This window comes from Misgurnus anguillicaudatus, chromosome 8, assembly GCF_027580225.2.
Source record: "Misgurnus anguillicaudatus chromosome 8, ASM2758022v2, whole genome shotgun sequence".
In the NCBI taxonomy this organism is placed as follows: domain Eukaryota; kingdom Metazoa; phylum Chordata; class Actinopteri; order Cypriniformes; family Cobitidae; genus Misgurnus; species Misgurnus anguillicaudatus.
In genome coordinates this window covers 11,523,098-11,540,050 of record NC_073344.2, presented here as the reverse complement: position 1 = coordinate 11,540,050, position 16,953 = coordinate 11,523,098, and the positions used below count along the sequence as shown (strand labels likewise).

The 16,953-nt window shown below is 37.4% G+C and overlaps 1 long non-coding RNA gene across 2 annotated transcripts in view; it reads right to left on the bottom strand.

Annotated features, from left to right (window-relative positions):
- Positions 1-1,815: 1,815 nt before the first annotated feature.
- The window catches only part of LOC129450734 (uncharacterized), a 29,103-nt gene continuing 13,965 nt past the window's right edge, over positions 1,816-16,953 (bottom strand). Inside the window, exons 4-5 of one of the 2 annotated variants that reach the window (XR_008646414.2) lie at positions 15,394-15,626; positions 1,816-1,938 (exon numbers count right to left, since the gene is read on the bottom strand). This is a non-coding gene — a long non-coding RNA (uncharacterized lncRNA). Of the gene's footprint in view, positions 1,939-12,775; positions 13,564-15,393; positions 15,627-16,953 lie in introns of those variants that run through there. The other variant, XR_008646413.2, reaches the window with a different exon arrangement.

The following is a 16,953-nucleotide window of genomic DNA, read 5'->3' as shown; positions in this document are numbered from 1 at the left end:
AATGTAACTACAGAAGTGTCAAGTTCCAAACAGGACAAATATCGAAACTCTTTGGTTATTTTTTGCGCAATGCTAATGGTCCAATCAGATTCAATGGATTGTAAGCTATGCTAAAAGTGCCAGCGCCAGACCCGGAGACCAGCCGAATGGACTCCAAAACTGCAAGAATCAAATGCCCAACTCCAGGGGAGCTGAAAAATGAGCATATTTTCAAAAAAGTGGAATGTCCCTTTAAATCCCCCATATAAAGAAATAGAAGTTTTTTGGGTTGAAGTATGAATATGTCAGCTTTAAGAAACTCTGTAACCTAGTGTGCTTAAAAAGACTGTCAACATTAACATATTGAAGATATAAACAGGTCTAACAGTCTCTCACTTTTGCCAATACAGATCAATAAGTTCAATGACATCATTCTAAATGGCATTTGCCATTCAGTATGTCCTGCCTAATTTCAGTTTCAGTGGAAATTACGTCAACGTGACTAAAATTACGTCAACACTTTAAACAAATCTGCACATTTCAAGGCGCTTCAATGATTTTTAGGTCGCAAGCTTTTTTATTACGTGTTTTCTGAAAAATCATTTGTGAAGAGCGTTGGCTAAAAAGAGAAGAGTGTTACCTAAAACCCATACATGCATATAAACAATTGCAATTTTATGCCTGTCGCTTCAACACTTTTTGTCTCAGTGGGCGGTTCTTTTCCAGTTTGGGCTGTGAAATGCCTCAGAATATTTGGCACAGTCAAAATTTTGTATGTGAGAGGGTCATTTAACGCTCTTTACTCGAACAAATTGCTGCCTTCCTCTGCCTGACACCCCTTTTTCCTTTCCTTGCTGAAAAGCCTGACATTGTTAGCTGTAGCTGCTCTGACACGTCGCTGCTGGTCATGATGTCAGAAGGGACTAATAAGAGCTGATTCGCAAACCGTCCTAAGAGCTCTGGACTGTTAGCTAGGTTCCCAGGATACTTCCAGCCCACTTGAGATGGAGAGACACTGAGAGATAGTGAAAGGGGAAAGCTGGACCGAAAAAGCACAAAAAGAGAAAGGCGGCAAGGCAGCTAAGTCAGTCAGGGACTGCATTCAGAACCCACGCAGGTAGTCTGGCTAAAGGCTCCAATTTGTTATAAATGACACAGGCTCATTGAGCAAGGACAGGATGTCGTCTGTTGGATGCTATGTTCCTTTCTCTGTCTGCTGTCACCAGAGGCGAGGTCCCGTCTGCCTTTTGTTGACACTGCAATGATGGCTATAGAAGGGGGAGCTTTGGATATGTCCAATGCATTTTGTCCAGGAAAGCTAGAAAACATTTACAACCAAATCTAGTTAGCGAGCATCCAGTTATAGCGGGACATGCCAGGGGTGACAAAAGGGGTCCAATTTAACATATAAATCATTTGTGATTAATTCCTAAATGTTTTCTGTGCCCAGCTCATCACGTCATTCCATAATTGTTTTCTCAGGGTTGCTCGATCAGTAATAGTCGTCATTCTTTTATAAATGTCTTTATCTTGTAAAACCACTTAAACTCTCCTTTATTAAAAAATAAATTAAATAATAAGAATTGTGCACAACAAACTATTTATTTGATAACTGTTCCAGATTTCAATATACGCTTAAATCTCTTTTTGCTTGTTTTACAATAGGTATACATTCCATAGTACTACAAAATGTGAAATGGCATTTACTTTAAAACTTAAAAGGATTTTAAATGTAGTAAAAAAATAATAAGTAAATAAAGTAAATAAGTAATAAGTAAATAAAATCCCTTTATTTGCAAAAAATTACGCTTGCTTAAGGTGGTTTTTGATTTATGCGGAAAATAATGGGAGATGAAAACGCATTTGCCAAATTAATTCTAACGTAGCGAGCATTAACCCACAGGACTGATTATCTAGCTGTTCCACTGTCGTCAGTGTTGCTTGTGTGTGATGGGTAACCTATTGGAAAGGGCGGACCGAAAGTCATTGGGTTAGTAAAATAACAAAATTATAGCTTTTAAATAGAAAAAAATATGTAAAGAGATAAAAAGTGCTTAAAAACTCTTAAAAAAGCTACTTTTTCCCCTTATGTGCAACCTATAGGAAAGAATCATTAGTTGGGTTAGTAAAATAACAAAATTAGGCTATAGCTTTTAAGTATAAAATAGTATTTATGTAAAAATATATATTCAAATAAAAAGTGCACAACTCTTCTTAAGTGGAAGTAATAAAGTAAAATAACAAATAATAATTATATAATAACGAATAATAATTATATAATAGCGAATAATAACAAAAAATTACGAAATCGTCCATCGCGATGGTTTAACGTAACCATCATCAACTGCCAATTTAGGGGACATCGCCCAACCCTATTGCCAACTTGGTGACTTTGTCGCTAGATTTAGCGACTTTTCAGACCCCTTTACGAAAAAAAAACGGCTAGCGACAAAACTAGTGACTTTTGAATGAGCCGTAGCTTGAGATGTGTATGCATTTCGTGTGCCCTTTAAGAGTAAAAGAATTTTAAATGGCAATGTAGTCAGAATACCAATACGACATGGTGACGTCACTGATATGCTAATTACATTATGATGTAATCTAGCGACATTAAGCGACTTTTCAATCAGGCTTTAGCTACTTTTTCCTTTTAAAAATAGTTGGCAACACTGGCTGTCGTTATCTTTACCATAATAAATTTAATAAATAAATTAAAAATAATAAATTTATAACTTCACCCCATCGTGACTACATGGAGTCCTCTCCATTTTCCTCCAAGTGTGCCTTTTATTGTTTACTGTTGGTTACTTGGTTACCAATATCACTGTAATTCGCTCAAACAACTTCATGGAAACGCACCTAATTCGCATTTGTTTGTTTTTCTTTTTTTGCAAATTTGGAAAAGATTCACTTCACGTTTGTATAGTAACCCAGCTATTGACTTTTTATATTGGAGATTATCCGTCAGTTCATATCAACTTTTTTGGTACTGTTTTTGTAATTGTTTGTACTTATTTTTGACTCCACTTTCAGATTTTTGGCATTCTACAGACTTACTACAATTATTTCCATTTAAATCTCATTTATGAAGATTTTAATCTTGCACATGCAGTTTATATGCAACCTGCAAAAAATATCTGTGTCTCGGGTGTCCTGGATGTGGGGTTGTTAAGAGGATGAAAACAAAACTTATGAAAACTGGTCAAAAAATGTCCTTAGCTGTAAGCGGGGTGGTACACTTTCAAATGTACACCTTTGCACCTACAGAGTTTATATTAGTACCTCAAGGGTACATATTGGGACCTTTTTAAAAGGTACTACCCCAGTGACAGCTTTGGATTTTTTTCATTTAATTAATCAAAAGCATTGTGATGACAATGCTGTATCATATGTCCGCAAGCATACATTATATTAAATAATTATACAGACAATTTAATATCTGTTCAGGATTCCCCCTATTCAGTTAAATTGTGTGTCGTCCCTTGTTCCAGAGAAACCTTTTATAATATAACAATTGCAATGGCATCACGCCCCATTTCCCATCTGCGCCCGTGTAACTCTTACTGGCACTTTTGATGTACAGTACATATGCTTTATGATGTGACTGCTGAGTTATATTTTAGACCTTCCCCTCTTCAGGCCATGAAACATAAAGCATCTCACCCCAGTCAAACCCTCCCACATTAAAAAAAACGCACTGTTCCAAGTTCATATTTCAAAGCGCAGGTGGTGAAAGAAGCAACTTTAGTAGATATTCAGTCATGTCTGATACAAAGGCCAGAAGAATGAGTTCATGTCATCCAAAATGGGTCCGATGGAAAGCAAAAGGAAAATCAGAATCACCATAGCAACAAGGATGAAAACATGGGAAGCGAACATGATAGCGTAAACTTCCCCGCAAGCATAAGCGTCATATAAGGGTGCATTCAAGTATGGAGGAGTTCACAAAACCTTTAATGTCATACACTGGCGGGTTCCTATTGTGACGGCGACCACGAGCTGTGACTTTTACAAAAACTCAAAGAGCAAATGGATTAGAATGGCATTATAAAGATGACTGAATTAAACCCGCATTGTAGAGATTATCAAAGCAAAGGAGCTCAAAGCGGAAACCAAGATGCAAAGTGGACTTTAATCTATCAAACTTCGCTAATTTAAGACATTTCCATGTTTGTCTGTTGTTAATAATTTATTTATCCAATAACAATTCTTGGTTAATGTAGTCATTCAATTAGCCTTTTTATTGTGATATTTAAATATGATGCTTGCCATTTCAACATTCACAGTATTGCATTTTGTTCGCAAACAAAATGCTCTCAAGGTTTCCAAAGCATCTTCAGTCTTTCTAAAGAAAGCGTTAGGCTTAGAAATGATCAGTTGACAAACATCAACTAATCATTCCTGAGCCCTTCGTCCAAACTGCCAATTAGTAACAAGCACAGGGTGTGAAAACGAAAAGCCAAAGAACTTCCAAAATAACAGAAAAGGGGGTGAAGAATTCTCCTTAGCAAAACTCTGAGATGTTTTTTGTCTATATGGTCACTGTGGAGATCCTTGCTATTTCTCATCACATGCCTCTTTCCCCGCCCCCTCCCACCCACCATTCATCGCTTCCCTTCTTACCCACATAAAACAAAAGCGGGCAGCTGAAAGCGCTCTGAGGTAGGTAAATGTATTCAGTGACATCGGCCGGATGATTCTATTCTGCGCCGGCCCTGTAACATTTGTTTCCAGCCTTGTCTGAGGGCCGGGATACTGTGTTGGGCCCTTTGTCGCACGTGCTCTCCACACAGGGCCGCAGTTAATGGTGGCCTTGTCCAGGGCCATTGGAGCAGAAACTTTAGCCAGGCAGAGCAGGGAGGTTGAGCTATGAGGGGGGTTTTATGTAAGGGTGGAAAAAAAGTCTGCCGGCCCACCTCAGAGGTTGCCATGGGAAGACAGCAAGACGGCTCTCGGAAAACCCTCTCAAAGGAAGTGTTGCGGGAAAAGAAAGGGCACCCTTCTGAAACGTTGGGCAGCCCACCCTTTATGTTTTTTCGTCTCTTCCATGCTCTGTTTTGCTGGTCACCACATCTGGTCTCTCTGTCATCTCAAAATAAATGTGATCTGTCTTTGGGTTTCTGCATTATTAGTTATGCGGCCCATAGGGTCCGTAGGGTTGGCAGGCTCAAAACCAGGTGTTGCTGAAGAGGAGGAACGTGAAGTAAGCACTGTAGTTGAAAAGATGGGCATGTTGGACCTCCTCTGCACCAATCTCCATACTAGAGTGGAATCTTCACAAGAGTGGCCCTCTTCTTTGTTCGCCTCTTATGTGTGCTTGGGCAGCTCGGCCTCGCTGATCTCTCATGACCAGGGTTGAGCTCTTAAAGTGGCCTTAATTTCATAGAATATTTCTTATTGAATGCACTGATTTATACAATTTTGAATCAGCGTCACCACTAACAACAAGAAGAGCAGCAATAGTAGTAAGCCAAAGCCAAAAATGGCACAGAATGAAATAAAGTTGAGTTTGGATGAGCCGTTTAAAAAACCTAAGGAAACCTTATGATTTCAGATGAAAAAATGCAAAATTAATTAACAAAAATAATCTATGCTCTTGCCCACTGCAATCAGTTATTGAGAATCTTGGAACTAGGTCTCTGAAGAAAAAATGTGAATGGTGATTGCTGTGGCAAATTTTGTGACACAAAATGTCACAACAAGTTTAATGAGTCAAAAGAGCTCACCCCCATGTCTCTACGGTGTTCTGATGCAGAGATAAAGCTCGCAAAACGGTTGCTAGGATATTCTCATTGGTTGCTAGGGAGTGAATTGGCATCCACCAATGATTATACTTCAAGCCATGAAACGAATAATCCATGATGACTCATGATTTGAGATGAAAGTTTGCAGTAGTTTAAAGCAAAAATAGCAATTTTCCTATCTTAAAACCACTAGGTGGCGTTATGATAAAATCGTGCATGCAACCTCCTTCTTGTGTGCCCTCAGACTTTGCTGATACATCAGCGTATTAAATCTCTTGAAAAAAAATCTAATTTTGTTGCGAATTTGTAACCATTTATATCTAAAAACACACAAAAATGAATGTAACTTTCGACCGTTTCTAATGGAAATTTTTAAGTGACACCAATATAGTTTTTTGTTCAGAAGCTATTGTATTGTATTTAAAGTCGATCACTTTAAGTCTAAACTTAAGACTTTTCTCTTTAACAAAGCATTCACATAATTTGTCTAGTAAATGTACTTATCTCGCAATAGTTAGCTTGTACAGAACAAAGCATTCACATAACTCGTCTGGATAATATACTAATGCCGCAATAGCTAGCCTGTCTGGAACCGAGCAGATATTAAACCACAACACTGTGTGACACTTGCATCAATGTGAACGGCCCATACACTAATAGGATTTTGTTTCTCTCCCCCATCTCGTCCTCGATCCCGAGGACAATGAGACAAACAGGCCCACACTGAACACTGATCTACTGTCCTTCAACGTGATGCCCAGGCGATGCCTGACCAACGACCACCAGCGGAACCCGTTTAATCCCCTTATCTGTTTATATATATATTCTGTGCTTTCCCCTGCTTCTATTAATGTAAATCTGCTTTGAAACAATTACCAATTGTAAAAAGCGCTATATAAATAAAATTTAATTGAAATGAATTTTCTACGGTCATTTTGAGTCGATCGGAATAACGCTCGTGAATATATTTGTGCTTGTTTTTTAAATGCTATTTTGTTGCGCAGGACTAAGCGTAAGGCGAAACCTGGCATGTTTGGTATTGTTTGACTCAGCAACGATTCAGGACTTCAAGAAAATAAATTGCATAAAAATATGTTGACTGCAGCCAAAGTTATAAGCATGTAAAATATTTGTCTGATCACTAGGGGGCGCTGCGACAAAACTGTGCATGCACGTTCAGTTCATGACTGCCATCACATGTACCAAGTGTCATGTCAATAGGCATAATATTGGCAAAGATACAGCCATAAATTCGTTTTTTTGTGCTCTACGTAAAATTCGTTGACGCGGTTTACGAAAAAGGATTGGTGAATAGACACGAATTCCATACATTTTTGCCCTGAGTGTCTCTAGATGCTACACACCCATCTTTACGCAAATCAGACAAAAGCTCTAGGAGGGGTTCGAATAAGCATGTTTTTCAAAAATGTCAAATTGCAAAAAAAAAAATTCATGACGGAAAATGATGTCATAGGATCAAATCGTCTTGAGCCAAGAAATCAGAGGGTATAAGATTTTTTTCTGACTTACTCACGCATTACAAGTTATAAGCAAAAACGTAAGTAAAACTTTGGACTGTTGGTGGCACTAGTGGGTTTCCAAATTTGCTATGATAACTTTTTGGCTGTCCTCTATCAATGTGCCAAATTTCATAAATTTCTGTCATATGCTTTCATGGGCAGCTATAGACATATTTTGGCGGCAGAATAATAATAGTATTAAAACTAATGCTTTCAACAGGCATCTTCGCCCCTTCTTGTAGAAGTTGTAAAATCACTTGTTTACTAAAATTTTCATAAAATTGTAAGGTTGTATTTGTTAAATTACTTAATGCATTAACTAACATGTACTAACAATGGAACATTCTTGTACAGCATTTATTAATAGTTCATGTTAATTTATGCATTTACTAATCAAATTTATTGTTTAAATCAAAACTTGTAACTGTTAACATTAGTTAATGCACATTTGAATAACATAAACCATTGTATTGGCATTACCTAACATTAACACACATTATTTAATGCTGATGCAGTAAATTCCTGTTAGTTCATGTTTGCTAATGCAATTACTAATGTTAAAATATACAACCTTCTTGTAAAGTGTTATCCATAGGTGTTACCCTTGTCACCACATCAACCATGTGACAAACACAGACAAAAACAAAACAAAACAACAATGATCATAAACAAACCATTGCAAACCTGTCTGTTGATGTTCAAATTGACATTCACATTGACATTTATTCTCAATCATCACATTATTTTTTAAATTTTATTTAACAGACATAAAATTTTATTTATCAAGCCGCTTTTATGCCAAACAGAAGAAAAGTTTGTACTATAAATATAGATGTACTAAAAATTATTGTGAAAGGTATGATTTTCAAAAACGTTTCATCTGAATGTGTACGCTTTAAATGTTAAATGTTTACTGCTAGAAAAAAGGTAATATGCCTACTATTTATGCATAAGGCAGCGCATATTAAAATGGAAAATGCACTGTAATGTCTATTGTTATAACCATTCATAATTCCTGTCTTTTAAGATTATAACTCTTGACGCTTATTAACTCATTATGGGAGCTAAATGAGCTCAATTTAGGCATGAGGGTTTTAATCTGTTGTTGTGGATCATACATGTTCCTGCAGTGGTATTTCAAGCCAACGTGTGACACTGAATCCTTAATGAAATTATAATGAAAGAGGTTGGCAGGCTGAAAATCCTTACCCATTCAACTCGAAGAGGTTTTGATTACAATTATTCGCTCGTGAAAATCTGCCAAAGAAATGCTCTTCATCTATCACGCTGTGTTTCCCGGGATCAAATTCCCACAAGACTTTAGCGAGACTGGAATAGTCGTCAACGAAGAATAGGGGAGCCCCAGTTAACATCACGGTTTTCCTTTTAATTTTGTGGGATCCGAGGGGGTTGCCGTAGAATCAAAAATGACCCCCTTTCTCTTTTTCTGTCTATCTCTATGTTTGTGTCTCTCAAACACACACACACACACACACACGCGCGCACGAGAAGCTTCTGTATGGGGCACCTTCATTGGAAAGGTATTCAGGGATTAGAGACTCTCAGAGGTCTACAAAATAGCACACACAGCATGGTCACTACGATTATGACACTTAGATACTTCAGAAATACAGAGCGAGTGAAAAAGAAGGGGAACATGGGGTGTACTGAGGAACCAACCACATTTTCTTTTTAAGAATAAAATAATACGAACCTAAAGTAAAGGGGCAGCCATTAAGGGGAATTTTGGAATGCACGCTGAGGGCAGCATTTTGCCAACTTTTAAAAACAGCTTTCGATTCGAAGTGGCAATAATGATTCATAAAGAATGAGACAATGCTGAATAAAAATAGATGTTGGAGCACAGATTGAGTTAATCTCATGAACTATACGGCTATGAGCTTGGGAGAGCGGTAGCGCACATTTGAGAGGGCTCGGTTTGAATTGCAAGAATGAGAAGAGAAAGAGTTAAAAACGTCCTGCATGTATGTTTTATGGTCAAAGAAACAAGAAGACTAGAACATAAATATATTTAATTACATTCTCCTTATGGTGGCATTGTGTCAGAGTGTACACAAGCACAGGAAGAGACTAACAATATAGTATTTCATCTCAGATACGAGGAAGGTTAGAAACACATGTACTGTACATTCATGTCAAAAAGTGAACGTTTGTAACAGGTGAAACATTTAGGAGAAATGCAAAAAAGTTTGTTCAAGGCATTTATCAGTTTGTGTATTCCCTCGAATTGAAAATATAACTTTGGCATCCAACGATATTTAATATTACCAGCTTGTATTGATATGAATGGGAGAGATTGCAACGATTAGTATGCCAGCTTTAGTCCCGCCTTCCAATACAAACAGCCAATCGTTAACCGATTAAAGAATGACATCCTCTGGGAAGCGACTTTGCACATGCGCAGTATCTGACAAGACTTGCTTTAGGCATTGCAAATATGGACGCGCAGTGACATCCTTAAATTAGCATCATGTTTCATCCGTTGAGCAACATGACTGTGCCTTCTTCGCTCCATCTGTAGTACAAATGTGTCCATCTGTACAAATAGCAACAGCATGCTTAGTTTGTTTTTGTTTATTGTGATGGTCGCTTTGTGGCTAGGTCTGTAAGATGGTCTGGGGAAGTCCCACTTGTTAATAGTGAGAGTCATTTGGGTAGTCAAGAGCTTTTTGGTTACAGAAGCAGTATAATTTAACTTCTTTTATCTTCCTTTTCATATTTCATATGATGGTGATGTCTTTCTTTGTTCAGTCAAGAAGAAATTATGTTTTTTGAGGAAAACATTGCAGGATTTTTCTCATTTTAATGGACTTTAATGGACCCCAACACTTATCACTTAACTCACCAAGGACTCTAAACGATCTCAAACGAGGCATAAGGGTCTTATAGTGAAACAATTGTAATTTTGACAAGAAAATAAAAAATATGCACTTTTAAACCACATATTCTCGTCTATCTCTGATCCTGTGACGCGACAGCGCGACCTCACGCAATACGTCATCACATCAAGAGGTCACGGATGACGTACCGAAACTACGCCCCAGTGTTTACAAGTGTGGAGAAAGAGGACTGTTCCGACGTTGTTGCATGTCGAATGATACTAATTAATGTCTTTGTGTCAGTTTATTATTTAAACTGGTCCGCAAATGTGCGTTTCATATATGTAACACGTGACCTCCCTACGTCACTACGCAAATTACGTGAGGTCACGCTGGCACTTCACAGGACCGGAGATAGACGAGAAGTTGTGGTTTAAAAGTGCACATTTTTAATTTTTCGTGTCAAAAATGACAATCATTTTGCTAAATAAGACCCTTATGCCTCGTTTGGGATTGTTTAGAGTCCTTTGAAACTGTTAAGTGTTGAGTTAACTGTTACGTGTTGGGGTCCATTAAAGTCCATTAAAATGAGAAAAATCCTGGAATGTCCTCCTCAAAAAACACAATTTCCCCTCGACCGGACAAAAAAAGACATCAACATTTTGGATGACATGGTGGTGAGTAAATTATCTGGATCCTTTTTAAGAAAATGGACTATTCTTTTAAAACTATTACTATATCACAAACCATGTTGTGATGCTACCTGTCAGGATGCTTTCAATGGTGCAAGTTGTTGAATACTCGAGAGCTGGTCCTTCTTTATCAAAACGGTCCACTTTCTACTGGGCTCCTATTGATTGTAAGTGGTCGGTAGTTCTACTACTACTACTAGTAGGGGTGCGCGGGGCAAAAATAACGTGGGCTTAGTTATAACACGCACTGTTTACGTTGTTGCACAAGGTTGAGCGTTTAGTTTTTTCGTTATTTTCTTCACGCTGCCAAAAGACAATCTCCCGCAAATATTTGGAAATGTATAATGTTTTCCAGACAGTTATTGATGAACGAGTGCTTTGGTGGCATGTAAGTACATTTTTTCATCATGTGTTTTTTTCGTTTTGAAATATGTCTGCAGCTCTTAGCAACTTTTTTGGTGGGCTTGAAAATATTTTGACCCACCGGGGTTAATTGTAACACTGTGTTACAACTAACCCCTCAGCACCTGCGATATGCTAACTGCTAACGTTTGCGTAATTCTTGCCGTTGTTTAAAATAGGCTACACGCAAATGATTGCTGGCTGCCAACAAAATAAATGTGCCTGTCTTATCAAAAATTGTGTGTCAAATTTATTTTTGTTCATATCTTTAATATTGATTGATCAAGGTCACGTCAAAGATTAAAATCAAAATGAAATGAATGGCTAAAATCAGACTTTGATGCTCATTAACTCAGAATTTGATTTTGAAACTGTAGTATGGTTATTACAGGGTCACATATAAAAAATGTTTTGTCATAATTGTTCTGCTTTTTCTCACATATTTAGACATTTGTATCCATTTATAATTTAACTATTGTTAGAAAAGGGCTGGATAAATGAATACAATGTGGATACCTGTCTATTATAGACATATATATAAACAATATCAACTTAGGACAAAATAGGATTGAAATATTTGCCTGCAAACTTAATTTTTAGCAAGTGTTACAACTAACCCCCCACCTATGGGGTAAGATATAACGTTTGTTGTCGTCTTCTGTCACGTTTGGTGTAATTGTCCAAGAATAGTAAGTAATAGAGATGTGAGTGTTGTAGCAGAGATGTGTGTGTTGCTTGTGTAAAAGTATAATTAATAAACTCAAATATTATTTGAATGATTGAGCCAAAACCAAAAACCGTTGTGCCCCGCTCTCCCCTACTACTACTACTACTAATAATAAAAATAATAAAATATATATTTTTTATTTTTCGTCTTCCCCCATATAGTGTTCTTAGAAAGTCCTGTTTAAAATACCCCTCCATTGCTGCAGCCAGTGAAAGGTTATGGCTCTTTGGACGACTCGACATAATGGGTGGTACTGAAATTGCAGCTGGAACTGGGCTGTGAGGGCAGGTGAACATTAGCGGCTGTATAAGGTCTCTACCCCAAGGGCAGGTATTTTGTGTAACAAAGTGACTACCTGCCTCTGTGTCAGGAGTAAGGGGGTAATTCATATTTCTGCAGTTTTTTACATTGTCACACGACTCTGAATGGGCAACATAGACAGAGTGCCATAAAGTCTTTTCATTTTAAATCTGACCTCTTGACATTATAGTTTCACATTAATACACAATGGCGCTGCCTCTAAAAATGGTGGAATGAGGGAATATACTGAAGTTATTGTAATATCTTTGTGATAATTTGGGGTCCAAAAGTCTGAGAATACTAGCAATGATTGCAGTTTTTTTGACATATAAAAAACATAATATTCTTTAACATTATTTGAATGTTAAGTCATGTAACAAGTTGCAAGATCCTGATATCAACTATTCTTTCAATCTTGCTACAACACAACCAAACTGTCTTACACATCTAGACCACAAGAGGGTGCTCTTGGTTCTCAATATTTATCTGCAGGCCTATGAATGGCACAAGTGTCACAAATTGCTTCTGGGCATTTGGTGTGTGTAAGGGGGGGGGGCATTTTAATTCGTCATTGGTTTTGTGAACCCCATTTTACAATTCTTTCTTTGAAAATAATGCTTTTAGGTTTCAGATGTTTTTGGCAGGTCCATTGTCGCTCTTGCTGTTAAATTTGGAGATGTGCTTCTTAAAGTAACTAAAGCATAATACTGCAATTCTCCTGTATTACAATACAATAAGGAGAACAAGCTACAGACTGGCCAAAACTGTCTTTGGGTTTAGACACATACACTGAACAATTCTGAAGTTAACCAGAACTCTTATCTTTCAGCTCTTTCATGTGACAATATCACATCTTAGCACAGTCATAGTTTTCCTCTGTTGTATATATTTGCCATCTGGATTGCTATGTTGCCTGTCTCCAGGACGGCGGGGCAAACCTGTAAATGTCAAAGGCACACCCAGCCGAGACCTAGTGAGATGAGAGCTACAGGTCCCACCGTTGCTGTTGACTCAGATGTGCTGGGTAAACAGGACACCGGGAGATCGGGCCACAGACCCACTGGATTAGGATAATGCTGACCCGTGAGGAGGCGGAGATCCTGGGATGCCTTTGACAGTGCATGATGGATTAGACTGTTGGTTTGGGGCGGGTGGAAATGCGATGGTAGGGCCAGGGGTTCCATTAGAAAAGGCCAGGAGTGGGAGCTTGGCCGGGCCAGGATCAGAGTCTTGTCAACAGGGGATAATCCCGTTTGTCACGTCACTCCAGGGCACAGGTCTGGGCCATGTTGTATAGATCAGGATGGTGATGTACTGTAGTAATATGTTCTGGGTCACACGTATTACCTCCGTCTGAGACTAGAAGGGTGTGATAATAGTCGGTCAAGGTTTTTTTTCCTTTTGTAATAACTTGTGATACATAGACGCCCTTATCTTACAAGTGTCTAGGAGAAACAGTTGAGATACAAATCATTTCAACCACCACTGCAGACCTATTTAAATACATTCATATGTATATTGTACATTCCTGGGCACTTTATACAAAGTGAAATTAGACGTTAGTGACAACCCAGACAGCAGACGACCCTGGGCCGGATCAGCGCCAGAGCTGTTGACTTCGGCACAGATCCGGAGCGGATCCGGCCCATAGTCGTCTGCTGTCTGGGAATAGTATTACTTTTGGTGTTCCTTGGGAATCAAACCCAAACTAAAAGGTCTTTGTGGGTCTCCGCTGGGTAATGTGCTGGGATCTATTGGTTGGATGTAATGTGGGAACCAATAGAGCACCATTACATCATACTTGAATAAGGCCCAAACACACTACATAAAGGAATTTGTAATGGTTTTAACTGTAAACAACTGTCAGCTCATTATGGTATTTGTAATGTAAATGATCAAAATATGTATAGTTTTTCAGCATTTTTTTTATCAGTTAAAGGTATAGTATGGGTTTTTAGTGGCATTTAGTGGTGAGATTGCGAATTGCAACCAACCTCAATTTCGAAATTATGATAGCTATGGTAGCTGCCACAGGACAAACATGTTGTCATCTGTACAAATATCTAAATAGCAAAATAGCAAAATGACCTCAGAAAATAAGTCTAGTTTTTAAACAAAAAATATACAATTTAAGTGAATTTGTGCTTAAAACAAGCAAAAATATCTGCCAATGGGGAGAGAAAAAAATCTTGAAATAAGTTTACTTTTTTTCTTAAAACACTTACACTGCAAAAAAATATTTTCAAGAAAAAAATTCTTAGTATTTTTGTCTTGTTTACAGTGAAAATATCTAAAATTCTTAAATTAAGATGCTTTTTCTTGATGAGCAAAATGACCCAAGAGAATAAGTCTAGTTTTTAGACCAAAAATATCAAATTCAAGTGATTTTGTAAAACAAGCAAAAAAAATCTGCCAATGGGGTAAGCAAATTTTTCTTGAATTTTTCTTGAATTAAGTGTTAAACAAAAAATTTCAAGATTTTTTTGCTTACCCCATTGGCAGATTTTTTTGCTTGTTTTATGCACAAAATCACTTAAATTTGATATTTTTGGTCTAAAAACTAGACTTATTTTCTTGGATCGTTTTGCCCATCAAGAAAAAGCATCTTAATTTAAGAATTGTTAAATATTTTTACTGAAAACAAGACAAAAATACTAAGAAATTTTTTTCTTGAAAATAATTTTTGCAGTGTAATTAAAGAAAACTTTTCTCACCCCATTGGCAGATATTTTTGCTTGTTTTAAGCACAAATTCAATTTAAATTGCATATTTTTTGTCTATAAACTACACTTATTTTCTTAGTCATTTTGCTCTTCAAGAAAATCTTGATTTAAGAAATTTCTTACTACACGTTATTTTTGCATTGATAGAACAGTTTGTCCATTTAGGGCTACTATAGAAACATAAAGGCGACTTCCATTTAAGGAGACCCGCAGTGTATGTAAATAAAAGTGGCTCATTCTAAGGTAATAAAAACAATACAGTTCATAATTTACATTTTTTTAAACACAACTGATAATATAGTTACATATATTATATTACATTTCTGTCAAGAGATCCTTCTAAAAGTTACACATTGCGCCTTTAATCTAATGATCCCTATTTATAAAGATACCCTTCTGACATTTTTGTAAAGGTTTAAGGTAAAATATGCTTTAGCGAGGAGGAGGTGACATCTTTTGTACTCACTGCTCTCGCGTGTGACATGTGGCATGGAGGTTTCGGATTTGGCGGTGGTACCGGCCGTCACTTCACTTCCTCCCATTTTTCCACAAGACTCGTGTGTCACGCGTGGGCGCCCCCGTCACTTCTCTCACTCCGTCTGGCCTGACACCGGCTACCAAGGCTCGTTTTTGGGAAGCGCCTACACAACACCACTGTCTGCCGCGCCAAGATGAACTGCCTCCGTGGCCAGACGGAGCCTATGGCAAATGAAAATATATCAATAAAAAACTGAGTATAATAAGAATCTTTTTTGTACAGTACTGTGCAAAAGTCTCAGGCCACCATGCCAGAATTAGATTTGTTGTTTTTGCAATGTTATAGTAATTATATATAATTGTTTTTTTAATAGAATACAACCAGCAAATACAAGCAATGTGTATGCAGCATTAAAAACTACAAAAATGTAAACTGATGTGTCAAGTTTTTAGGGTAAACTCCCCTTCCACTTGAGCAATAGCAGGAAACTGCAGGATCTCTTAAACCTAAATAAAATTTAAATCCTAATTTCTATTTTACTTCATCCTGCTCAAAAACGCTCAAGATGTGTTTAGTGCCAAGAGAGGTCACACTAAACACTGACGATGCCTAAAGAAGACATTTAGTCCTGAAAATGTTATTATTTATTTTTTGTATCTTAATAAAATAGATTGAAAAATAAATATGTATGGACATTAAAACTTCTAAAACAAGTCTGGTGGTGGTGGCCTTAGACTTTTGCACAGTACTCATCTTATGTAATTATGTGAAGGAGGACAGGGTTATGGTGCAAAGCACTGTGGCAGGTTTTGTGTGCAGGTCACACAGTGCCCTCCATAAGTATTGAGACAATAAAGGCAAAATTGCTGTTTGCTGTGGAGTCAAAAAAAGGCTAAACATTAAAAGGTGAATATGAGACAGTACAGAATGTCATGTTATATTTATCTGTTTTAACATACACAATTTACCAACTCAGTCGAGCAACACCTAATGTGAGCATATTGAGACAATTGTCTGACAAGTGTTAAGTGATGAATTGTGTCTTGATGCATGGCTCTCCTTATGACATCATAAGGAGAGCCAAATTTCAATGACCTAACTGTTCACGTGCTTGCAGAGAATAGTTTACAAAAACTAAGTTACTGGGTTGATCTTTTTCACATTTTCTAAGTTGATAAAAGCACTGGCAACCCAATTATAGCACTTAAACATCAAAAAGTCAGATTTTCATGCCATGGCCTCTTTAAGAAAAAGCAAGTCACCAAGGCAAGAAACCAACTGAAATCTATAAGATTTTAGGAAGTAATTATATTTCCTATATGCGCAATCTATTATCAGCTGGGTTAGTTAATTGATGAGCTATAAAAAGGCTCATTACGAAGGTGTCACACAATAAACATCTCATGATGGGTAAAAGCAAAGAGCACTCCCAATACCTTCGCAACCTGTTGCGAAACATATCGATGGAATTCAAACTTCTGAATCTTCCTGTAGGCACAATTTGGGGTGGTTTTCCAGACAGGGCTTAAACCTTCAGTCCAGACTAAA